Source organism: Euprymna scolopes, chromosome 8 (genome assembly GCF_053919585.1).
Source record: "Euprymna scolopes isolate OS-2025 chromosome 8, ASM5391958v1, whole genome shotgun sequence".
Lineage (NCBI taxonomy): Eukaryota > Metazoa > Mollusca > Cephalopoda > Sepiida > Sepiolidae > Euprymna > Euprymna scolopes.
Window position 1 is genome coordinate 158,224,288 of NC_136489.1, and position 24,926 is coordinate 158,249,213.

At 37.5% G+C, this 24,926-nt stretch overlaps 1 long non-coding RNA gene across 1 annotated transcript in view; it reads right to left on the reverse strand.

The window, feature by feature from the left end:
- Window positions 1–2,218: 2,218 nt before the first annotated feature.
- Window positions 2,219–24,926, reverse strand: part of LOC145283851 (uncharacterized) — a 164,338-nt gene continuing 141,630 nt past the window's right edge. The window contains exons 2-3 of the long non-coding RNA XR_013868767.1: window positions 5,766–5,789; window positions 2,219–2,349 (exon numbers count right to left, since the gene is read on the reverse strand). This is a non-coding gene — a long non-coding RNA (uncharacterized LOC145283851). The remainder of the gene's footprint in view (window positions 2,350–5,765; window positions 5,790–24,926) is intronic.

Sequence of the window (24,926 nt, forward strand, 5' to 3'; positions counted from 1 at the left end):
AATGGTCTCCCTAGAAAAGACATGATTCCATTTCCGTTTGACACGAAAACCGGTTTCCTTTTTCTTTTCTTTTTTTCTTTTTTTTTTTTTTTGCAGATTATCTATTAGTTTCCCAGTTGTGTACAAATTCCAAGAACGATAGTAGCTTTCTATCATATCTGAAAATGACACAATGTTCAACGAGATAGATCGGAGATGCGCCGCTGTACATCTTATGCGCTCTACCGATCCAAGTTATGCCAATAGGATCATTACCAGCACCTTCAAAATGCATCACTGGATTGCCACGAATAATGAGGTCGGTGATTATAACAAAGTTTCCGGCCACGGTTATGGTCGTTGGTGTGGTTTCAAGTGAGGGCCACATCATGCCATCTCACATCTTCGAAGTCGGCTTGACAGTAAACATCAAAGTATATCTGAATATGCTAAGAGTGTAGTAATCCCCGGGTGCAATAAGGTGGCCGCTGGTAGGCCCTGAACGTGGCAGCAGAACATGGTGCCGGTCCACAAGTCCAAAGAGACCCAGGGTTGTCTTCAGAAGGAGTACTACGGATTTGTACATTTCTTTCACTGGTCCCCTCCTCACCCGATCTGAACCCGTCGAAAACATCACTAACATGACCTCCTAAAACACCAAAGCCAGCCTGATCGCCGCCGTCCGCCGAATATTTGCTGACTTCTCGTCGACGCTTGTGGAAAAGACATGCTTGCAGTTCCGGACACGTATCGAGGCGGTGATTGAGGCTGAAGGCGGCTACATTGAATAGATATCGGTTCTACTATATAATCAAGTTACCTGAATTGATTTTTTCAATAAAAGATTTAAAACATAGCTGTAGTGTTGTTTGCTTTATCGTTCCACCCTGTATATAACCCTAACACTAACCCTAACCCTGTATATAGAAAGTCGATGTTTACCTTTTTATTCGACCACGATCGACTCACAGGTTAACAGAAAAGCGACAAAATGTCAAATACTTAATACTTAAGACATTACATTTTAACTAATACCTATTTCAGCTAATAAGAATGTGTATTCCAGCAATCGTTAACCTTTGTGCTATTAAATCCCATTTGAATTACGAATTCGAATTTTCATATTTTATTCTTCGATCGCGACAATAGAAAATCTGAACACGCATGGTTATATTATGAACCGTTATTGAGATTATGAGAACATTGCTGAGCTATGAAGAAAATAATTCTTAATGAATTTATTCATTTACATTTTAACGAGAAGAAGAAAAAAAATTATTTTAAATGATTACGAATTGAATACTTAGAAAATCCTTTCAAAAATATTTCAAAATGAAATCTATAGCTAATTAGGGCGTGGAATATCACGTGACATAGAAACATTAAGTGCATTTTTTTTTAATGAATAATTTTTTGTCGTCATCGTGTTTCTTGTTTTTTGTTTTGTTTTTTTTTTTGTTTTTTTTTTTTGCATTGTAAGAAATGAGAATCGCCTGATCACAATAATCTTTTGTTTGCGATCTTAACGATCGTTTTTTTTTTCCGGGACCTACAGAGTGACCTTGCCAGTTTTGTACTGCGAGGTCCGTGAAAGGTGTGACACCAACATTTTTACCAATTTTAACAGAAATCCTTTTTTTTTAATCCTAGATATTGTGAGAAATTTCTTTCCTCCACACTCAATTAGTCAAAGTTAAGGCCTTATAGAACCTAAGATCATAAATGCATTTGAGAAGTTGTAAGAAATTTCTTTCCTACCTACTTACAATATATATACATATATATATATATATATATATATATATATATATATATATATATATATATATATATATATTGTAAGAAATTTCTTTCCTACCCACTCAATTTCCGCCCTGCAGAAGCAAATGAATTCCACAAACAAAGTCATACCTTTAAACTCAAATTTTATTCACTAGTAACAGTAATGAAAGTTCTTTGGTTCTGGTAAGTCCTTTTGCAAAACGGTGGCCGATTTGCCTCCATACGCATGGAGCCTTTAGTTTGAATTCCTATTGTTGGAATGTTAGTTCGTTTTCCTTTGTAAGGATCGATGTATGTACATGGTAAATTCGGCTGGAATGTTGGCGCCTATAATTAGGCATATGCGAGACACTCCGGTCTCTAGATGCATTGAGAAGATCCATTTTTTTATGAATAAACCGTGAAGAAACTTGAATGCCATCCTGTAATTCGGATAATTTCAGCCTTATAAATTTGTCTCTGCTTATAGAGATGTGATCCTTAGTTCGCCAGCAGTTCGGTGATGCATCATGAAGGAATTGACGTAGCTCCCTTCTTTCGTGGCAGCTACAGGAAACGAGTCTGTTCCATACCGAATCTTTCTGCAGACTGAAAAATAAGCATGAATACAAAAAGGCACCAAGTCAAAATCACCTGATACATTCAAATTTAAATCAATCACAGACCGGCTAGCAAACCATGTAGGTGGCCTAAAAGAAACGTGGCGGTTGAATGTGGAAATTTCTCACAATATAAAGAAATCTATGCTAATCCTAACTCATGTGAAGAATTACTACAAATTTAAGCATGTCCTACATTTTATGGAAGTATAGCTATCCGGGGTTACCCAGGACTTCAGAAATACATACTGATTAGTTTAAAACAAGTGTAATTCGGATTATTTGAAAAAAAATCAGACCACTGTTCTAATCTAAAGTGTTATTTTCACAACATTTCGATCGATGTAAACTCCGACCTTCTTCGGGTGTATCAAAAGGACCTGTTGCATAGTGGTTAAAGTACTCGGTAAAATTCCGTTGTAAAGGTTATATTATTCTGTGGGGTTAAATGTTCAATCCTTAGTGTGGGCAAAATACAATTGCGAATTACTTAGAACTCCTATCTAGCCATGGCTAACGGAACGATTACATAGTACCAGTGTGGATTAAAGAATTCCGTTCAAAATTCCATGCAGATTCCCGAGTTCAGCATAAATACTCCCGAGTTCGACACGATACACCTGAAGAAGGCCAGACGTTACATCAACCGAAACGTTGTGAAAATAATACTCAATATGAGGACAGTAGTCCGATTAATACAAATAATACTGAAACATATTTGGGCAGTCGGTTTTTCATCAGCCAGATAGAAAAACTCGAACACTTCGTTTTTTTTATAAAAATACAAAAACTTTTATTTTCTGTTTCTTTCGTTACTGCCTTGTAATGCATGCGCCTAGCACGAGACTTGGAATGTGATTTTAAGCTTCTCTTCTTTTTCCTTTTTCTCTGGGCTATATATGTAACCTGCTTTTTGCAGTTGTGCTCACCTTCGATAGGTGCGTGCGTAAAATAGACCTTTCACCACTGACGATATCAACCTGACAGCCTAACCCAATTGTTCAGTAGGTTTGCTACCAGCTGCCATGCGTGTGTTTGAGTGTGTTTGCGTGTGTTCACATCAACACGCGACAATGCGAATAATCAATTCTCATCTCTAAAAATTCAGAAAACTGTGTGCAACATTTTTTAAGTCTTCTCTCTCCCTTCGTTCCATCGTCTCACTCTCTTCGTACTGTTACGTCTAAAACACTCTTTTACTCTTACACTTTTTTGTTGTGATGAAACATTTTTAAATTAAATATAAAATTAAAACACGTGAAACATGCATGGTCCCACGTGAGTGCACAATAAACGAGGCATACAAAAAAATGACAAAGTTCAGCCCCATTTAGCCCCAAAAGTCCCGAGGAGACGTCAAATCCTGGTAAACAAACGGTGCAGCTTTAGGCCTTAATATATATAAATTTGAGTTCTGCACCATGCAAAAAAAGAAATGACTAAGTCCATTATTTGCTCCTCCCCCATTTAGCCCCAAAGTCCCCAAAGCCTTACATATTTAAATTTGAGTTCAGCACCATACAAAACTGCTGAATAAACATACACAGAAAAGTTTGGACAAATATAGTAAAATAGTCCCAAAAATGGAGTGTCTTTATTAGCCCTAAAAGAGCCCCTGAGACACATCCAAGAGTCATCGCGAAGTTTAGACAAACAAAATTATATAGAAATCAGTTAGTTTCAGAAAGTTTCATAAAAATCCAAGGCTTCAATTTTTTTTAATACGCACAAGTGTCAATTTTAACCATTTTAACCCGAAAGGCACCTCGTTCTGTTAGGTTTTTACTGATATCATGTTTAATGTTTGTGCAAAATTTCAAAAAATTCCAAGGCGTAGTTATTGAGAAAAGTGCGAACAGACGAACGGACGAACGGACAAGGCTGAATTTACAGGTCCTTCCTCCTTTTGTCGTGGGACCACAACGAGAAAATATAGTCAGCAATCGATTGTTTGATCTAGTTTAGCGTTGATTTTAGAATATTTACCAATTAAGAATAAAAAAAAGTCATTTTTCTGACATCAAAGCGCATGATTATTACAACAGGCATGTTAAACTCCTAGGAAGGCCATACGAGTTAATGTATGTTGTTATGATGGTCACACTCATACAATTATAAATTGAAATTGTTTAATCAAAGTTATTTTAGATTTGTTTTTTTAATTTAGAGACATGCAATAGTTTGGTCCTATTAGAGAGAGGTACAAATCTAAATGTAAGCAAAAAATATTAAAGCCTAACATATGAATGTGGGTTTTTTTAATACCACGATAGTTTAAATCAATGATTCAGTTATATTGGAATGCAACAAATCCAATGCAGGTAAATGATGATAGTTCAAAATCCAAACATTTCCCATGTTTTGTCCCGAGATTTCACATCTCTTGTCATCGACAATCTTTTGTATGTCAGGCCGAAATTACTATGCAGTTTCGATATCAAATCTGTTGCCAAGGCCGCTGGAAAAATCGTATCTCACTGCTGATGTAATTCTCTATCTATATAAAAGTCATGTACGTCCAAGGATGGAACACTATTTCCACATCTGGGCAGGAGCTGCTAGAAATACCTTATCCTGCTTTAACAGAGTTCAAAATAGACTTCGTAGTCTAGTGGGGGTGCTCTTTTCTCTTCCCTGCAACCTTTTTCCGACAGAAGAGACGTTGCGAGCCTGTCTCTGCTTTATCGTTATTTTCATGGCAAGTGCTCGCTTGAGTTCTAATCTACGATGTTTTTCCGGACCCTGGTTACGGTATTTGGCCCGCCTTATGGTTATATTTATAATGTTATTTAATTATATACATGTGTATTATATACTGTACTGTATTTTATTACTAATTTTAAATGCCGTATCTCGGGGGTCTGTTATATAGTTGTGGAACACGAAGAATTATCTCTCTATCGATCTATCTATATATCTATGTGTATCTATCGATCTACCTATCTATCTATCTATCTCGATCTGTTTATCGATCTATCTCTCTATCTATCTCTCTCTCTCTCTCTCTCTATATATATATATATATATATATATGTGTGTGTGTGTGTGTGTGTGTGTGTGTGTGTGTGTGTGTGTATCTATCAATTTAGCTATCTATTTATCTCGATCCATCTAACTGACGAGATAAACAAGAGATGAGATGTGAAGCTATGTTTTGATAAAAGTTGTCAAAACATGATCGAGGTATAAAATAGACAAGTTGCACCGGAAGTTTTTAAAATAGCTGACCGGAAGAACGTGGTTGTTACCACGTGATCAGGTTGGCTGAACATAGAGTAGAGATGGAATTTGGACGTAAAGAAGAGCGGACAGGATAACGGTTGTCTTCTCCTCCTCCTCACCGGGGATAGAGATGACGTGTCTCCAAAAAGGACACTAGAATTAAGCACAAGCAAAGATACTCACTTTCCATTTTTCTGCGATCGATACCTGGAAAATGAAAAAAAAAACTATATTTAAAAAAACAACCATCGTCTTGGAGTAAAATGCATTCGTTCAAACTGGTTTTCAGCTTCCCTCTAAGAATAGATGAAATTCCAGGTAGACCAAAAACACCATTTCGATGCTCACGGAACGAACTCAAATAGGTAAACAAAGATAACTTTGGTTCAGATTGTGAAGAGTCACTAGATAGAGAATAGTGACACATAAACGCACGCAAAACACTATACAACAGTTCTACTGTACTTGGTTTTAGAGGGGGTGAATATTCCCCACATTAATAATCGAGCTTGTGTCTAACTCTTCCCTCGTGGTGATGCGGGTAACTCGAGATACGCAATCTTGTACAATTCTTACGTATTACGCTTTGATGGCACAGACGCCCCTTGGCTATATAAAGAGATGGGCCAGTTGACGAAGCTGAATAAAGTACAATAAGATTTGAATTGCTGCATCGATTAAGAGATACATTTTCGTAATGCATACTTCGATATTAATATAATCGAATCAATAACGCGAAAAAAATGTATATACGAGCAAGTATTGATTAGACATTTTGTACAAAAGTAAATTTTTAGCAGCATAATACAATCAGATTCGATGCAGAGTATTCGTTTCTTTTTCTTCTTATTTTTTTTTCTTTTAATTTTTCTCTTCTAAATTTTCCCATCTATTGTGATGTGTTTTTATTGCGTGCTTTATTAGCCATTCTGGATTTGGTTATATTACTAATAGATTTTTTTTTTTGCTGAGCTTAGCAAGCGATTTCATGATAAAGACAACATAACAATCTCGACTGACATTGTTGAGTCTTATCATGATTCTACCATATTCATCTCTATTTCAGTGCGCTAGAAAACCGATCACTATTCAAAGATGTGCGCACAGATGAATCTCAAGTGATGCGCACATACGTACAGAGTGGAACGATAAAATTGTCGCCCTAGAAAAGGAGACACGATTCCATTTCCGTTCGATGAAAACTTGCTATTTTTTTGTTCTTATTTTTGAAAAACCATCTACGAATTGACCAATGGTGTATAAATCCCGAGAGCGATAGGAGCCTTCTACCATATCTGAAAGTAACACAGTGTTCAACAAGCAAAATCGGAGATGCGCCGCTGTAGATCTCATGCTCTCTACCGATCCAAGTTAAAATAACAGGATCATTGCCAGCACCCTTAAAAACGATTCTATCACGTCTGAAAGTTTGTACTGTAATACTTTCTTTTCTCGGGCCGTTTGTTGTTGGAATTCTCCTCCTGCTCCTATTTCCGTCTGCCAGACTAAAATACAGAAATTTAAATGAAATGTGAGCTTTAAGGCTTCTCCAATAAATCTGGCCCCTATCACAGTAGTCTCTCTTTTGGGGTGCAGAACTGTAAAAAAAAAATGGTTTATTCATACGTACGAGGTGGCTTCAATAAGTTTCCAGACTTTTCTCCTGTGGACACTTATATTGAGAGAAAAACACGTAGAAACTTTAGTCCACTTCGAAGTAATCTTCTCCGGCTGCAATGCACTTGTTACACCGTTCCAACAACTTCTGGAAATCCCCATAAAAGTCCTCTTGTATGAGCGTGTCAGTGACCCTTGTCAAAGCCTCTTTTGTCTCCTAAATTGTCTCATTAATGACAGCCTCCAAGGTTGTCATTTAGCTTAGAGAATAACCAAAAGACACAGGAAGCAAAGTCTGAACTATAGAGAAGGTGAAGAAATGTCTTGATGCTAGTCTTGGTCAAATAGTATGTCCAAGGATGGAGTACTGCTGCCACATCTGGGCAGGAGCTGCTAAAAACAGCCTATCCTGCCTTGACAGAGTAAAAAATAGACTTCGTGATTTAGTGGGGGATGCCCTTTTCTCTTCCCTGCAACCTCTCTCCCATAGAAGAGACGTTGCGAGCCTGTCTTTGTTTTATCGCTATTTCCATGGCAGGTGCTCGTCTGAGCTCCAATCCCTCGTCCCCCCTCGCCAATCTTTCACGTGAAACACCCGTCTGGCTGAAACTACTGTTAATAATTTTCCCCACTCTTTATCTGTGCCTAAATCCAAACGTAGATTCCATGAGCAAATCTTCTTTCTTAGAACTGCACGCCAGTAGAACTCTCTGCCGCTTGCCTGTTTCCCACCTGACTACAACTTGGACGTCTGCAAGTCCAACATAAACAAACTCCTGACAAACCGCCCCCCACTTAAGTAAGACACTCTATCGAAACCCCCAATACTAATGATTACTACAATACTATCTCATTGATTACTGTACATGCAATAACCTTTATCCCTGAGTGGCCTTCGGGCCTTGATAAGTGGTGACCCCCATGTAAAAAAAAAAATAGTACGTGACAAGAATGAAGCGCCCTTGAGACAAACTTCGCGCAAATCTTCTGCATCTTCAGCTCCTCGCGAATAATTGTGTGTACAGTTTACACACATCAAACTGTGTACTTATTGTTTCTGTAGACAAACAATCGAACATATCCATGGAATTCTTTATTTGGCCAATCAACTCTGGTGTTCCGCCTTCTTTATTCCTCCCACGCTACTCATCATTTCTCACAGACTCCCTGTCTTCCTTGAATCTTTCTGCCATTCTAAAACTGGTGCTCGATTCATGTAAGATGGTCCAAAATCAGTCTGAAGCATTCCATACGTTTCTGTTGCATTTTTTCAAGTTTACTACAGACTTTTATCGTATACCGTTTTTGTCTAAAGTGTCCTCACGTCCAGAGTCCATTTTTGAAATTCATCAACTGTGACAATCAGGCTTTAGTAGGGTGTATTCCAATTCCTGCTGTAGTTGTTTATTTGAACCTGGAATTATAAAAATTGGTTAGTCATCTCATAAAATGTATAGCAATAACATACTGAATTCTCAAGAGTTTACGACAATTTTAAATGGCTGTATATAAAAAAGTTTGAAAACTATTGAAGGCATATATAGTTGCCAATCAATCTGTTATGTTGCTACAAAGTGAAACCATGAAAACAATACTACACCTTTGTTTTAAAAGTTTTATTGAAAAGATCAATTCAGTTAACTTGATTTTGTAGTAGAGCTGACATCTATTCAATGTAGTCGCCTTCAGTCTCAATCCCTGCCGCGATACTAGTCCGGAACTGGGTGTATGCTTTTCCATAAGCGTCAGCAGAGACTCGGCAAATACACGGCGGATGGCGACGATAAGGCTGGTTTTGGGGTTGTGGGAGGTTATGTTTGTGATGTTCTCGACGTATGACCAAACAAAGTAGTCCAGCGGGTTCAGGCCCGGGGAGGAGGGGAATAGTGATAGAAAGGTACAAAGTATTCTTTCTGAAGTCAAACTTGGGTCTCTTTGGACTTGAGGCTGGCGCAGAATCCTACTGCCAGTCAGGTCTGCCAGTAGCTACATGATTGCACCAGGGGATCACCACACTCTTCAGCACATCCAAGTATATTTTGGTATTGATTTTCAAGCCGATTTCGAAGATGTGAGGTGGCATAATGTGGCCCTCACTTGAAACCACACCAAAATCATAACTGTGGCCGGAAATTTTGTTTTCATCACCCTTGGCACGTCACTGTTATTCTTGACAATCTAGGGATGCATTTTGAGAGTGCTGGCAATAGTCCTGTTATTATAACTTGGATCAGTAAAGAGCATGAGTCGTACAGAGGCGCATCTCCGATCTAGCTTATTGAACATTGTGTCACTTTCAGACAGGATAAAAGACTTCCTATCGCTTTTGGGATTTGTACGCAGCTGGCCAACTTGTAGATGATCTGCAACAAAAAAAAGAAAAACGGAAATGGAATCAGCTCGTCTTTTCTTGGGTGACAATTTTATCTTTACACCCTATACCAATTGAACATTTAATTCAATTATCATTTCCACTAGCGAGACCCGTGGAAATTCCACAGAGGACTCCTTCATATGTAATATGTATTAATGTTGGCATTCTGTAGATGTTCAGTGTAAATGGAGACGCTCTGATATTATTGTAGCTTTTTTGTTAAAACTGCAAAAGTATTTATCTAAGCTGGCATGAACCCCGGCAAAGCCCGGTCGTAAAGTACGCTTAAATATGATATTTTAATTCTTGCAGATTTCGTATATATTTTTATAGACTTAATGTTGCATCGATTTTTTATATATCATAAAGTTGCGATTTCAAGAGTAAAAAATATATCCATATGACTTGGGTGCATTAGCTTTAATCGAAACCAAAATAAAACTTATATATATATATATATATATATATATATATATATATATATATATATATATACACACATATATATATAACTTGAGTTCCTTCAGCCATAATCAAAACCGAAACCAAAACTTATGAAGAATTCTTGATAAAATCATTTATGACAAGAAATGGGAGTACATAGCAATTAAACGGCCCAAATGTAAGCGTGACTCAGAAAATAACGCACTAGATTTCGTATTAATATATAGATCTTTGAAAAATTCAATATCTACCAAACGAGAAAAAAGTAGATCGATTTTTTTTTTACAGGAAGGGAATTTCATGCTCCTTAAAGAAAGACATGTTGAATTAGCGCAAAAATAAATATTGCCTTGTTCTATTATTGTCTGGGGATAGAAAAGATTAGGTATAGTACCAAAACAGACACTACACTTTGATTGTATCCCAAAGGAGTAGCGTATATACAGAAACAACGCATATTTAACTGGGCTGTATACAATGCTTTAAGATTTCTTACAAAGATTGCACGTAGGGACACAGGCTCGCCCTGCTAATCATTGGACGAGGTGTAACCTATTTAAGTGGTTGCATTAGCTCTGCTTTAGTCTACTAATATTTGGAAATACAATTCCGAGTCAATAGAAACCCGCTTACAATCCTGTTTTTTTTTTTTTTTTTTTTTTTTTCCAGTTCGATAATTAAAGCCGGCAAAGAAAAGCAACGATTGATATTGCGTTTCTACTGGAGTGAATTACTATGGATACACTACTGTTCGTTAATGTGTTTTCCTCTCATCTATTCAAAACCAAGTGTTCTACATCGACTTTTTGTATTGTTCGATTATTTTTTTATATGAAAACTACCTGCGAATCAGTTGATGATTAGAAATGGCATACAATCCTTCACTCTATAATGAAGAGCAATGTGTATTTATTTACATCTTCTAGAATATAAATCTCACCTGTCTGTTTAAATGTATGTATGTATGTATGTATGTCTGTATATGTGCCTAAATCAAAACGTGGATTCCATATTATTCATGAAAAAAGTCCAGAGTCTTTCCTTAAGGGGGGGGTTCATTAGGAATTTGTTAACGTTGGACTTGAAGACATCTAAGTTGTAGTCCGGTGGGAAGCAGGCAGACGGAACAGAGTTCCACAGGTGTGCAGTTCTAAGAAAGAAGCTTTGTTCATGGAATCCGCGTTTTGATTTAGGCACAGATATAGAGTGGGGGAAATTTTTCACAGTGGATTCAGCTAGACGGGTGTTTTTCGTGAAAGATTGGCGAGGGGGGACCAGAGATTGGAGTTCAGACGAGTATAAATGCATATATATGTATGTGTATGTATATGTAGGTAAATGTATGTGTATGTATGTATATGTGCATGTGTATACGTATTTGTATTTCTATATATATGTATGTATGTGTGTTTGTATTTTTATATATATGTATATATGTGTATGCATATGTATGTATATGTGTATGTATGCATGTGTGTATGTATATGTATGTATATATATGTGTATGTATGTGTATTATGTATTGTGTATGTATGTATATATGTGTGTATGTTCATAGATATGTATGTATGTGTATTATGTGTATATATGTATGTATGCGTGCATGTGTATATATATGTATGCATACCAATGACCGTCTTCAGTGTCATGTCTGCTTGAGCGTGTGAATTCGCCGACAGAACTGAATAAGTCATTTTCGGGCTGATGGACTTTCAGTGTCTGAGGGAGTGGCACTCGTCTGACAAGACGTTGCAATCATCATGTATGTACGGCATAATCAAGTTGACATACTGGTTCTCGTCAGATCACCGAAGTTAAGCAATGTTGAGCCTGGCTTGTACCAGATGGGTGACCATTTTGGAATTCTAGGCGCTGTATGTGCTTTCTGCTTATCTCGACATTTTCAGTCGTCCTGAACCTCCACTTGCCACTGGTATTCAACAATGTCGACTCAGAAAAGGTGTGGTTGAAGATTGCACAACTCTTGCCACAAAAATTTCACGTTCACAGTGGTTATCCATAGTCTGTCAAGACTGAAGGAAGCCTTTTTATGTATGTATGTATGTATGTATGTATGTATGTATGCATGTATGTATGTATGTATGGGCGAATGAACTCTTTTTCTGGGTCAACGGCCAACTAGCACCGTGTATATTTGTGTGTGTGTATATGCGTATTGGGGTGGAGAGGGCTCCCGTAAGCCGTGGTGAAGGCAACCTTTCTAGGAGAAGCAAATCTCTGATTTAAAAAACCATAAAGCGGAAGATCAGTACCCGCATTAAGCTGGTCTGCAGTTTAATTTGCTGCTGGCTATCTCGCTCTTGCTTGTTGCTGGATCTCAACATTTTGAACCGAGAGAGAGACTTAGCTGTCGTACAAAGCTAAGACTCTGTAACATCATCTTTGTATAGATACTCCCTCAGGCATTTGGGCTCATGGATTTTAAATGTCTGAGGGAGGTGCACTCGTCTGACAAGACGTTGCAATCATCATGTATGTATTTATGTATGTATTTCAGTTGGACTGTTTTCTCGTCATACGTTGATTTGTTTGGAAAATTATGTACTGATCACTTACTATTTATGACTTTTGGACTATTTATTCATGTGTATTTTGCATGTATATGTGTGTGTACGTATCTGTGTGCATGTGTGTATATGCGTATATGTGTGCCTCTACGTAATTATGTTTGTATGTGTGTGCACAAGCATACATATTTTGGCATACATTTGTATGTACGCATGTGTTTATTTTCATGTGTATGCGGGGTGGAGGGGGCTCCCGTAAGCCGTGGTGAAGGCAACCCCTCTAGGAGAAGCAAATCTCTGAGTTAAAAAAACATAAAGCAGGAGACCAGTACCCGCATTAAGCTGATCTGCAGTTTGACTTGTTGCTGGCTATCTTGCTTTTGCTTGTTGCTGGATGTCAGCATTTTTAACCTAGAGAGAGATTTAGCTGTCGTACAAAGCTAAAACTCTGTAACACCATCAGGTATAGATACTCCCTCAGGCATTTGACTATATAAAAAATAATTGGTCCTATTGCTATGGAAAAGTTGTGACGCGTGTAGATCTGAAATGCTGGAAGCATGTGATAATGGATCTGCCATCATTATATGTATCTATGTATAGGTGTATGTATATTTATTGTGTCAGGTCATGTCATATGCTACTGGTACCATGTAACCCAGTACTACCTGCCTCATGGTCGGGTCACCGGCGACTAAACTGGTTCCCCCACCAGACTTGTTTGGTGAGGAGGGCGGCTAGTTTCCCTGGAGGATTAAAAAAAAAAGACCTTCCAAAGGGCGAATGAACTCTTTTTCGGGTCAACGGCCAACTAGCACCGTGTATATTTATGTGTGTGTGTGTGTGTGTGTGTGTGTGTGTGTGCGTGTGTGTGTGTGTGTGTGTGTGTGTGTGTGTGTGTGTGTGTATTGGGATGGAGAGGGCTCCCGTAAGCCGTGGTGAAGGCAACCTTTCTAGAAGAAGCAAATCTCTGATTTAAAAAACCATAAAGCGGGAGACCAGTACCCGCATTAAGCTGGTCTGCAGTTTAATTTGTTGCTGGCTATCTTGCTCTTGCTTGTTGCTGGATCTCAACATTTTGAACCGAGAGAGAGACTTATCTGTCGTACAAAGCTAACACTCTGTAACATCATCTTTGTATAGATACTCCCTCAGACATTTGGGCTCATGGATTTTAAATGTCTGAGGGAGTGGCACTCGTCTGACAAGACGTTGCAATCATCATCATGTATGTTTATGTACATGTGTGTATATGTGTGTATATCTATGTGTATATGTATGTTTATATGTATGTGTATATATGTTTGTGTGTGTATGTATGTATGTGCATGTATGTATATAGGCGTGTATATGTGTATTTATGCATGTGTGTATGTATGTAGATGCATGTAGATGTATGCATGTGTATGTATGCATATATATGTGTGTGTATGTATGAGCATGTATGTATATGCGTATGAGTGCATATCTATGTACGTGTATGTATATGTAGGTAAGTGTATGTATATATGTATGTGCATATGTGTATGTATGGGTATATGTATGTATATGTGTGTATGTATTTTGTATATGTGTATGTATGTATATCTGTATGTATGCATGTGTGTATGTATACGTATGTATGTGTCTTATTCATGGTGTATGTATATATGTGTGTATGTTTACAGATATGTATGTGTGTATGTGTAGATATGTATATTTGCGTTTATATATATATGACCATGCCAATGACCGTCTTGTGTATGTTTATGTATGTATAAGTATGTCTATGTATGCATTTATGTAATGTGTATGCATGGATGCATATATGTGGGTTATTTGTATGTGTATATGTGTATGCACGTGTATATACGTATGCATGCGTGCATGTATATATATGTATATACACCAGTGGCCGTCTTCAGTGTCATGTCTGCTTGTGCGTGTGAATCTTGCCGGCAGGACTAAAGTCATTTTCGACTCATGGACTTTCAGTACCTGAGGGAGTGGCACTCGTCTGACAAGACGTTACAATCATCATGTATGTATGTATGTATATCTGCCTAAAACTTTCGACAGAGGCGACGAATTTTCACAAGATAGGTATCGTTTTCGAAATCGACCCTTCGGACGACAAATATCGAAAAATTGCCTAAAAACATTAATTCCATCACCTTTAACTGGGCACTTTTCTACAGGGAGGGGTCGCTTTTTGCCTATATTTTCAAAAGTTACCCCCTCTTTTCGATTGGCTAATATTAATTTAAACCTTCGCCACTTCCGGTGGCGATGGACGCAATGGTAAAGACGTAACCTTTTTTCTTTTGTTTTTCTTTTTTTTTTTCACGTTCTTTTCTTCCTTCGCGGTACGGGTTTGAGCCTGCCTGCCTGCATACTGCCATTTTGTATTTATTTATTTATTTATTTATTTTATTTATTTATTATTTTATTTTTATTTATTTATTTTATTATTTTATTTTTTTTTTTTTTTTGCTCAACACATACCTTCAAACACCGGGGCAACGCCGGGTTCCCAGGCTAGTATTATATATGACGCGTTTGGTAGAAGAACGACATAAACGCCATTTGATACTTTTCACACACAAAAAAAGTTAAATGTAACAATTTTGTTGGTCGAAATTTCCTAGTTTCCAGACTGATTTGAATATTAACACAACTTTTTACCAACCACCAATTTTTACGAAACATTTTTTTTTTTTTGCAAGAACATGTTTCTCCAAACTAGTGCTTTCCTACTGTAACATGATGGGTCGGTCAATGGCCTGACCGATCTGCGTGTTACGTAAATGTCCTGGAAACGGTACCAGATTGTGGGTCAGTCAATAAGATTAAGTATATGGCTCGAATAGCTACGATTTTTATTTCTTTGCTTTGTTTGGGTTCGTTCTCCTCTTCACTTCCAAAAGCAAGTAACTTTTTTTTTTGACAAAAACGTGTTCACATATAATATTTTCCATTAATGAAAACTGTTTTAACCCCAAAATTAACAATCCTGTGTCAAATTAACAAAACCTATAAAACCGTAACCTGTTCAATAGAAATCAGAGTTCTTCTAGGTGATACCTACGATGTGCTTCGATCTCAGCATCCAATAACCCATCCTAGAAATATCGACCGAAGTGCCCCATGGGGGAATTTCTTTGTAACACTATGGGCCAGTAAATGGCATGACCGACTCGAATGTCTCTTAAATATCCTGGACACGGCACCAGAACACAATATCCGGTCAATATGTTAGGAGTATGAAGAACAGTCATAAGAGTTGAAGAGTAAAGGCGTACCTTAGGATTTTGGTTGTGTCTAGCTCCTTCCTTCTTTCGGGATGGCGTCTCATTCTGATGGTTCCTCTGACTGGAATATTCTTCAGGTTGATAGAGTTCAAAATAGACTTCGTAGCCTCGTGGGAGATGTCCTTTTCTCTTCCTTGCAACCTTTATCTCACAGAAGAGATGTTGCGAGTTTGTCTCTGATGTATCGTTATTTTCATGGAAAGTGTTCGAATGAGCTTCAATCTATGGTCCCCCCTCGCCAAACTTTCACAAGAAACACTCGTCTAGCTGTAAACACTATCAATAATTCCCCCCACTCTTTATCTGTGCCTAAACCTAAACGTAGATTCCATGAACAAAGCTTTTTTCTTAGAACTGCACGCCTGTGGAATTGTCTTCCGTTTTCCTGCTTTCCGGCTGACTACAATATGGTTGTCTTCAAGTCTAACGTAAATAAGTTACTGATGAGCCGTTCCATATGTTATCAACTTTACCAAATTTTCATTACTAATGATTACTATAATGTCCAATTTCTACTGTACACTCTTTAACCCTTATCCTTGAGTGGCCTCTTGGCCTTGATAATGTGGTGATGCCTATGTAAAAAAAAAAAAAGTTCCCTTGACTGGATCGTCTTCAGGCACAATCTTGACATTTAAGGCAGGTCAATTTTTTTTTTTAATTTTGCACAAACATTAGTCATTGTTAAAGGAAATATTTAAGTCGTTGAGGGGGGCGCATGCTTTTATTTATATTCTTGGTTCTTTCTTTTCAGAGGCATTTTTACCTACTGTTTTCTGTGACGGATGAAAATAATTCTTGGTACATCGAAAAGAACATCGATAAATTCGCATAAAATCCGAATGGCATTGAGAAGAATGATGAAGATTTCATTGAATGTAATCTAATGCACGGTAAGTGTGTCTCGGGATTTCTCAAACTGGGGTTATTTGTCTCCTCAGGAAAAAATTCAGTGTATGGGCCAATCAATGTCATGACGGACCCGTGGGTGGGTTACGTAAATTTCCTGGAAACGGTACCAGACTGTAACACGATGTCCAGGTCAATAGAATCTGTCGGTTAGACGTCTTTTTGTCAGAGTTGAGGAATAAAGGCATACCTTAGATTTGAGGTGTGGCTTGTTCCTTCACTCTCTCAGGATAACGTTTTCATTCTGGAATATTCTTCAGGTTGGAGTTCCCTTGACTGGAATCGTCTTCAGGCACCGTCTCGGCGTTTAAGGCATGTCAAACAACGACACGCAACACAAGTTGTAATATATAAAATCTTAGTTATGTTACTTTATAAATTACTAGCAGTTCAGCCCGGCTTTGCTCCGCCCGACTTTATGTGCATATGTATATCAGCCCGGCTTTATGTGCATATATATATATATATATATATATATATATATATATATATATATATATATATATTAAAAAGTTTAATTCATGACCAGGTAACCTACATCTAAAATTTCAAGTGTTTAGACCCAAAATTGGCAGAGGAGTTTGGTAGAGTTTTCAAGTGAAGAATAGTTGAACTTTGACCCCTTGACAGCCAAATTTCTAGCCGAAACACGATTAAAAAGATGTGCTCCCCTTTTTTACAGAGGGGCACAAATACGCGTCTTCGCCTCGTTATTGTCGGCTGAAAAAAAGGTAGAGAAAATGGAAATTGCAGTACGGTTCCGTTTTTATGTACTGCTCTGCGCTGGACCAAATGACCTACTGCTACGGCGGGAGGGAGGAAACAGCCACAACAACCAATGGTACTCGCAAATAGTACTACACTACACTGCATTTTAAAGAACTACTGACATATTTCTCTCCACTATTTCGCTTCCGTTTTGTTGTTTGTCTTCCCCATTTGTCAACCTTTCTTGTTCCAGTCATATTTGAAGGGGCTTACGAAATTAAATAGGTAGAGAATTAAATAAAAATGGTCTTAAGTATGCAGGTATGAAATTTTAATTTATTTTTATTTTTATTTTATTTTATTTTATGTGTGTGTGTGTGTGTGTGTGTGTGTGTGTGTGTGTGATTTGATTCTCATTGATATTTTACGCGTTTTGTGATAAAAATTTCAAAATTTCAACTTTGTGCGCTTACGTCGTTCTTCCACCGCCGCACGTGTAATATAAACGACGGTATAATCACGTTAACACACCGGTTCTCAACAGATCACCAAAGTTAAGCAACGATGAGCCTTGCCAGTGCCAAATGTGTGACCATTTAAGAATGCTAAGAACTGGACGTGCTCTCCGCTTATCTCGGAATTTGTTTCCGGTCGTGAACTCATATACTTGCAACTGTGATTAAAACAATGCCAATTGAGGTGAGGTGTGGTTGGGTATTGCGCAACTCTTTCCACAAAAAGAATACGCGCAAACAGTCTTCGTTGGTATCCAGTTTGTCAAGATTGAACGGAGATTTTTTTTTAATATATAAACTCAGTAATTAATTAGAAATGGCGTACAGCCCTCAACTTTATAATAAATATCAAGGTGTAATTATTTGCAACACCGACTTTTAAAAAATTCAGATCAGAAATGGATAAAAAAATTGATGGGGCATAGAATATATCTCGCAAACCTGTCTAATCGTCCCAATACCGCATCCCTGTGTCGATTTTACAAGTATAGAATATTCTCCGATGGACTCGTAGCCCTTGTGTCTCCTCAGCGTACATAGTCCCGACTAATCCGACAAGCATCAAAATCCCAGCCCTTAGGGTCCCTAGATGCCGCCAAAAATACAGTGGACCCCCAACATACGAACTACTCGAGTTACGAGAAATTCGAGATACGAGATGGATTCAGATCAAAAATCCTCCCCTACATACGAACAAAAATCCAAGTTACGAGTCTCCAGATGCGACCGCTAGGTTGTCGAATGTGTCGTCTTTCACTACGTCTCCTTAATAGTTCCATTTTAATTCGAGATACGAGCTTCATCCAGGAACAAATTACTCTCGTATGTCGGGGGTATACTGTATTCTGCTCTAATAGTTTCTTCCTTCGAACTGTTAGACTTTGGAATTCCCTCCCTGTTTCCTGTCTCTCTGACCTGTACTGATCTGCTGAAGTTTAGATGTAACGTGAAGAAACATCTCGCTGCTTAACTACTCTTAGTCTCCTCTCAGACATGATTCTAAATAGTGGCCGCTTATGTTCCAAGCGGCAATATTAAGTTAGGTTGGATGAAAAACGAAACAAAGTAGAAACAAACAAATATGGAATTTGATTATAGATTAAATATTGGAGAATTCTTTCTTCTCTATATTACTCCTACGTTTTCATATCTAACGTTAAGGCCTAGCAGTTTTACTTTGCGCCATGACCGCCCACATTGATCTTTATTAGTAGTCGGCCATGCTTTCAAATGTGATCCGAAAAAATCAAACACGACATTTTGGCGTGATTCAATTTATTTGCTTCTGTGTAAGGAAAATGAAAATGCATTTTGACGCCGCGTTACAAGAAAACAATTAACCCAGTGTTAATCATACAAGAATCGTATAAATGGAAAGAAGAAACGCTAATTATCTCCCGATAGCACGCCTTGAAGACACAATCTTCACAAATAGATAAAATAAATCTATATATAAAAGTGAGAATGTGTGTGTGTGTGAAGATACTTCCCAACCTCTATACTCAACAAATTTTTGACATATAAATTTGAAATTTGGTATATAGGCTATTCAGACACGTGGCAAAGTTTTTAATAGGTTTCCATCCGGAAAAAAAGGGTCTTCTAAAAGGTTAACATTTTAAAAATTTGGTACGGGGGAGTCGTTAGGGTTTTATCTGTTTGCTAACTGTTTCACAATTGCGCATGCGTGAATGGTCTACATCACAGTTTGTTCATGTTTACTATAAGTCAGTTTGAAAACACTTTTTAAAGAGTGTGGCACGCTGGCCGAACGGTTAGTCTTTAGGTTCTGGTTTCGATCTCAATTAAAGTATGTTTTTTTTTTAAGTTTAAAGAAGTGAACTGTCAAAAAAAAACATAATAGTAGCATCCACATGTCTTAGTTTCTGTATGAATTAAAATATAATATTTATGCGTATTTTACGACCGGACGGTCTGCTAGTATATAAATAGAAACGTGTGTCGCATAAAGAATTCATTGTCTTTATCATATTGTCACCCCCTTCCAATTTTTTTCCATTTCTAATCTGACTTTTTGGTCCTCCGACAGAAGAAGGGTGGACCTGTAAATTCACCTTAGTCCGTTCGTCCGTTTGTCTCTCCGCTTTTTTTCTCTATAACTACAGCTTGGAATTTTTGTAAATTTTGCACAAACATTAAACATGATATGAGTAAAAAAAAAGTAACAGAATGGATTTTCCGGGAAAACTCCGGTTGTCCCCCTCAGGGGTGCCTTTCGGGGTAAAATGGCTAAAATTGACAGTTTTGTCCTTATTATAAAAAATTGATCCCTTGGATTTTTATAAAACTTTCTGAAAAGTTGTAACTAACTGATTTCTATGAAATTTTGTTTGTCTATACATCACGATAACTCTTGGGTGTGTCCCAGGGGCTCTTTTAGAGTTAATAAAAACACTCTATTTTACCATATTTGTCCAAAATTTTCTGTGCATGTCTATTTAGCAGTTTTGCATGGTGCTGAACTCAAATTGAAATATGTTAAGACCTTAAGGACTTTGGGGGCTAAATGAGGGGAGGGCAAATGATGGACTTAATCATTTTTTTTTTCCATGCTACAGAACTCAAATTTACATATGTTAAGACCTAAAACTGCACTGTTTGTTCATTTTCTCCAAGATTTGATTCCGCTGTGGACTTTGGGGGCTAAATGGGGGGGGCAAATACTGAACTTAGTCATTTATGTATTCTTCTGTTTTTTTAAGCGTGGCATTCTGGCTGAATGACTCACTGTCTTTAAGCTTTGCTTTCTATATCAGTATTTTTTTTACTTACAAGAATAATAGTCGCTTGTGCATGTCGCAGTTTCTGTATGAATTAAAATGTAATATTTATGCGTGGTTTACGACCGGGCAACGTCGGACGGTCTGCTGGTGAATAAATAAAACTATTAGTAGAATATGCAATGTATTTTGTATCTTTGTATTTCAATGTATACAATAACGCCGGGGAGAAAGCGATTTTAGAACTCTAGCGTAACTTAATACGAAGATGAGTACGTAGATGTAAAATCTTGCGCCGAACACTGATTCCACTTTTTACTTGAAGCAAAGTATAGTATCTGTTTTAATACTGTACTTCCTCTTTCTTTTTTTTTTCTTTTTTTTTTTTTGTTTCCGGTCAATGGAAAAATCCATCTAGACTAAAGTAATTTTTATTTTTGCCCAAACACAGGGTCTCCCTATTTTGGCGGACTTGGATGTTCTCCTGGTTAAAACCTTATCTTGTACCTGATTCTGCTCTCGATAACTTCTGGAAGGCACCATGGAAGTCCTCTTGTGTTAGCATGTCAATGGTCCATATCACAGCTTCTTTCATCTCCTATAGGAAGACTATAGGGAGGATGAGGGACCATCTTGATGCCCATCTTGGTAAAAAACGTCTTTGAGAATGATGGAGAATCCTTAAGACAAACAATGCGCAAGTCCTCCACATTTTCAGTTCCTCGTAAAATAATTGTGCGCACAGTTCCCACACTGACATCAAACGGTGCACTTATTGTCTCTATAGACAAACGACATCCCTTATCCATAAAATTCTTTACTTAGCGTAATAACTCTAGTGTTCTGATTTCCTTAGTCCTCCCATACCTCTCCTTATCCCGATGTATGATAAGGAGACAAGAAATATTTAGTTAATATTTACACGAAATGTATATTCTCAAAATGGTCACACGTTGATAAGAAATTTCAAAATTGTTTAAACATTTCGAACGAGCATGTCAGTAAGTTTATGCTTGAAAACCCACCGATTAAGAGTCGTAAACAGTGGTAAATATAACCTTGGTTGGAACTATAAGTCCGACTATATCATCTATGTAGAGAACATTCTGGCGAAAGTGACAATTTCGGTCGCCCAGTGTAACCAACGTGATATCCCACCAACTGAAAATTAACTGAAGAATTAGATCCATGCATTCATTTTGTATGAATCAGATGATTTTCTTGCTGGCAATTCGTTTCTTCCATATCTTTTTCAGTTAAAATTCTTTCTATAAAAACATTATGAACGAGGTGAAAGTTACAAACATCCCCAGTGAAAGTTATTATCGAACGAACAGGATTCGAACTTGATATGCCCAGATTTTCAGTCCGTTTCATTAACTATTTAGTCTGTAATCCCCCTCTGTGAGAAGGTAGCTAGGACTTCTGTTTATCTGAATTCTGGGCTCGTGTCGTCTAGTCTTCTCTGAGGTTGAAAACGAATATCGAAGCAGCAGGAAGGAAGAAAGACAAGCTCATGTAGACTAATCTACAGTGTTCATTTTCACAACTTATGTACAATTGTTTTTTTGTAAGTTTTTTTTTTCGCAGTCTCAAATCTCTTCACAGGCAACGACAGACGGTTGGATGAGGAAGGTGGAGGGGTCCCCTCTCCAGGGAACGACAATTCTATACGATCTGTTCTCTCAGAATTCAACAAGCAATCTGCTTAATTTTAGAGCATATCGGCCCAATGTGGGTTGGGTGGAAGTCTCTCCAGCCAATCAAATCACGCTAAACCCCAACGATCTGAGACCCATTTCAAGACCAAATCCCATAACCTTGAGGTCATCAGCCATCACTCAACCAGTACAATATGCTCTTCCAACACCCTCGCATTTCCTGTTGTTGAGTTTTTCCCAAATAACAAAATATCTCAGGTTTTTCCAACCAAAAAGCAAATATATCCATTTTGACAATGAATTAAAATATATCTATATTTATCCACCCTAAATTCCCGAGGCACCTGCGGTTAATCTCTGGATCGGTCAAAAAGCTATCTCAGCCGCCATTACCTCCAACACTCGTATAAAAAAACAGATGTTAAAGTACGTACTGTTTATAATCTCGTAAAGAAATGCAGAGAAAGCAAGCCACGTGAGTGGCACGCCAGTCGAAGTTCTGACCGCGGCAATCAGTCCGACACAAAGTGGGCCATTTCAGTGACCTTTTAGCTGTCGGGCTGAGCTGAGGCATATGTTTTTGAAACACCTCTCGGTTTATCTTCTCTTTTTTACAAACTCTCAAAACATCCTGATGCTTAAGTAGTTCATCATCGGAGAATCAGGATTTAAAACCTCCTTCTTTGATGAACTTGTAGCACTTGTGTCTCTTCAACGTACATACTCCCGACTAATGCGACAGGCAGAAAAATCTACCCCTTTACTGTTGGGGTGCAACGTTTCGGTCGATGTAGCCTTCGACCTTTGTCAGGCATGTTGGTCGCCATTTTGGAAAAGAAAGGAGAAAAGTTATTGGCTTCTTAGATGGTCTCGTTTTCTTGGAGTTGTTTTTGTTTGTTTGGCCGTGGTTTCGTATGAATGAAAAAAGTTGGTTGCACAAATAACACTCAAGATGAGCACAATAATCCGATCAAAACGAGTAATATAAAAAAATTAGCCCTCATTACAAAAATTCAGAACTATTTTCTTAAATTTCCATATTGAATTCTATCAGCCATATTCTCTTTGATTATTAACTTCAAGAGAAGGTAGGATTAACTAATCCATATGCAGTCATTCAACCTAATAAATCTAATTAGACCCACTTTTTCGTATTACACCGTGCGTTCGCTAACTTGCTATAAATCGTTACCATTACAAGCGATTACAGTGCTAATACAACCTTTACAAAGATCTTCAGATTTAGAATAATACAAAAAAATTCAAAATCTTCCTTCCGATGATGTATTTAGAATATATATAATAAAGTGGCCCATATATTTCTTTGGTTAAAACCCAAATATCATAAACATTCTGCTTTGTTTTTCACGTTTGCAAAAATAAAGATAAATGTTTCAGTTTTGGGAGGGATGAAAAATCTCTACGTATATATACAAGTCCATTTGTGTGTATGCGTACGAGTCCGTTCCCTATAGACTCCGAAAAGACTCGGCCGATTTTTTTTAATTTCACGCAAATGTACTTTATGTGTATGAAAGTGTTCTTAGATAGGTTTTGTATCGGATGGATACAAAATCGATAATTGAAAAAACTCGATAATTGAAAAAACTCGATAATTGAAAAAAATCGATAATTGAAAAAAATCCGATTAAAGAAGGAACAGTCTGATTTTTTACCAAAGTTAACACCCTTATACAACCTAACATCACAAATGCATTTCAGAAGTTTTATCACCGCACAAGCAGAGGGGACCGGCGTCTAAAATCAGCAATGGCTTCTTTCATAAAACAGGGGTGCGTTTGAAATTAATGTTTTCGTTTAGAGCACAATTGAACTATTATACTTGACTTTTGCCTTTTAAAAAATTCTAAGCCATTATCTAAAATAATTTTATAAAATCAACAGTGGTTCTCTACAGTGCAATGTAGACTACAATGTATAATTGACTAAGTCAGTATGGGGAAGCATGTGAAGCTTCCTCCCGGTGCACTGTCTAGTTTGAACATTGATTTCAATAGAGTTTTAAAATTGTGTACTGTCCCGCCTACAATCTTTTGAGTCAGCTTCAATAATCTTGATAATACACCCGTCCGTTCGCATAATACGCCGTTATTCAGCTCGCCGGTCGTTCCTTCAACCGCTTTTTTTATGTATTTTGCATAATCTAATTTGCATAAAATTCGTGTTACTCACACGTGATTGTCAAATACAAAAGCGACGTCGCCATTTTAGCATGAACACGACACCCACGCTAATCAGGTAAGCTACGATTTTCTCTAAACTCCACCTGATCTCATGATCACAAACAGGGCAAGGAGGTAGTATCCGTCTTTGTCGGATACTTCTTCGAAGAGGAATGACGCCGGTCTCACTCTCATGCGTACTCTCGTCTGTAGGTCGGCTTCTAATAGGCACCTCATCAATTCAGAGGTTACTAGCCAAATAAAATCACGACAATAAATTAATTAAAATGTTCATGTACTGCACATTCACCTTGATTATAGTTGCAAATATATCTTATTAAAGCGGCGTTGTTATAACTATATTCAAGGATTGT